This window comes from Berghia stephanieae, unplaced genomic scaffold (genome assembly GCF_034508935.2).
Source record: "Berghia stephanieae isolate SIO BIC M18660-M18661 unplaced genomic scaffold, UCSD_Bste_1.3 scaffold3592, whole genome shotgun sequence".
NCBI classification, from domain to species: domain Eukaryota; kingdom Metazoa; phylum Mollusca; class Gastropoda; order Nudibranchia; family Aeolidiidae; genus Berghia; species Berghia stephanieae.
Genome location: NW_027624836.1, coordinates 1 through 1724, shown reverse-complemented (window position 1 = coordinate 1724; position 1724 = coordinate 1). Strand labels below are relative to the sequence as shown.

Genomic DNA, 1724 nt, shown 5'->3' with positions numbered 1-1724 from the left:
CACCGCCCGTCGCTACCTTCGGTGGACGGCGCGAGGGCCCCGGAGTGGCCGGCGAGACGGGCTTCGGCTCCTGGGAAATCGCAGTCGCGCGATGTCCCCCAATGCGCTGCCCCGAAGGGTAAAAGTCGTAAAAAAAGGTTCGTAGGTGAACCTTGGGTAGGTCACGTCCATTTCGTTTTGCCCCACCCCGCCCGCCGGGGTGAAGGGTTAAAACACTGCCCGGTGGGCCCGGGCTGCTCCCTGGCGGGGAGCGGTCCAGGCCGAAAAACGGGGCGGCGGCTTTGCCCCGCGAGAAACGGCCCGGCGCAACGCTTCCCCCCCCCCCCCCTTTGTCGTCTTTTGGCCTTAAAAGGAGAGAAAAATATTACAACTTTGGCGGTGGATCACTCGGCTCGCGCGTCGATAAAGGTGGGGCCCAGCCGTATTGAGTCGTGTGAAATGCAGCTGCCTCATTAAAACATGGGCGTCTTGAACGCAAATTTGGGGCGGGGGTAAGTCCCCGGCCAGGTCCGTATGAGGGTGGGCCCTGACGTCCCGCAACCGGTCTTCTCGGGGGGGACTGGGGGCGGGGGACGTGCCGTACCGGTGGGCTGGGCCCGACTGGCGGCCGTGGATCGAGGGCCCCGTCTGACCAGGGGGACGTCGTCCCCCCCGGGCCTTGGGTTTATGGGGGGGGGACGCGAATAAGCCGCCCCGAGAGGGGAACCCGCACCCGATCGGCTGCCTTCCTCAATCTCGGGCCGCTGATGACACGCGAGCGGGGGGTTGTGGGGGTATGGGGGGAAAAGTAGTTAACGACGCGCGGCGAACCGACGGATGGGGCGTCTCCCGCCCCTCATATGGGACGAGGGCCCCGCCGAACTAAAGCATTTCGTAGCGGAGGAAAAAAAACCAACGGGACTCCCCCGTAAGGGCGAGTGAAGGGGAAGAGCCAGGCTGAAACCCCCGGGCCCGTGCCCGCGGGGAGCTGTAGCGTTGGGGGTCGGTGTCGAGCGGGATGGGAGCGCCCCGCGAGTCTTCTCGAGCGTGGCTTGCCAGGCGGGTGCCCGGCCCTTGCCCGGGGGCGCTCCCTTCGCCGACCCCGACCCGGAGTCGGGTTGCTTTGGCAGTGCAGCCCGAAGCGGGTGGTAAATCCCCCTAAGGCTAAGTCCTGGCGAGTCCCATAGCGAAAAAGTACTGTGAGGGGAAAATTGAAAAGAACTTGAAAGGGGGGTTGAAAGCGGTGAAACCCCCAAGGGGTAAATGGCTTTAGCCGAGCGAGTGTCCCGCCGTGGCGGGTGGTCGCCGTGCCCCCCGCGGAGGCGCCCCCGGGACGGGGGGGGCCTCCGAGTTCGGGGGTCGGGGCGTGCCCCCCCACGGGGGTTTTCCCCCTGCCCCCGGCACCGGCCGTTCGTCCGCGCGCCCCACGCGGGTGTCGGCCCGCGGACGTGGGGGGCGAGTTGGCCCGAGAGCGGTCTATTCGGGTGCCCTGGTCGACCGCGGACAAAAGGGGCGGTTTTTGCCCGGGGGGTTTCGGCCCCCCGGGGGGCGGCCCCGGCCCCGAAAGGTGCGCGCGTTATTTCCGGTCCTGCCCGACCCGTCTTGAAACACGGCCAAGGGTCCGACGCCCGTGCGAGGCCCCGGGTTTCCCCTAAAACCCCCCGGCGAAGGGAAAACGAGGGCCCCCGCGGGCCCGGGGGGGTTTTCCGGCGATCCCGAGTCCCGGAGGACGCCCGGGGGGGGGG

The 1724-nt window shown here is 68.2% G+C and overlaps 1 pseudogene; it reads left to right on the top strand.

Annotated features, from left to right (window-relative positions):
- The first annotated feature begins 368 nt into the window (after positions 1 to 368).
- Positions 369 to 523, top strand: LOC144961685 (5.8S ribosomal RNA; annotated as a pseudogene).
- Positions 524 to 1724: the final 1201 nt, after the last annotated feature.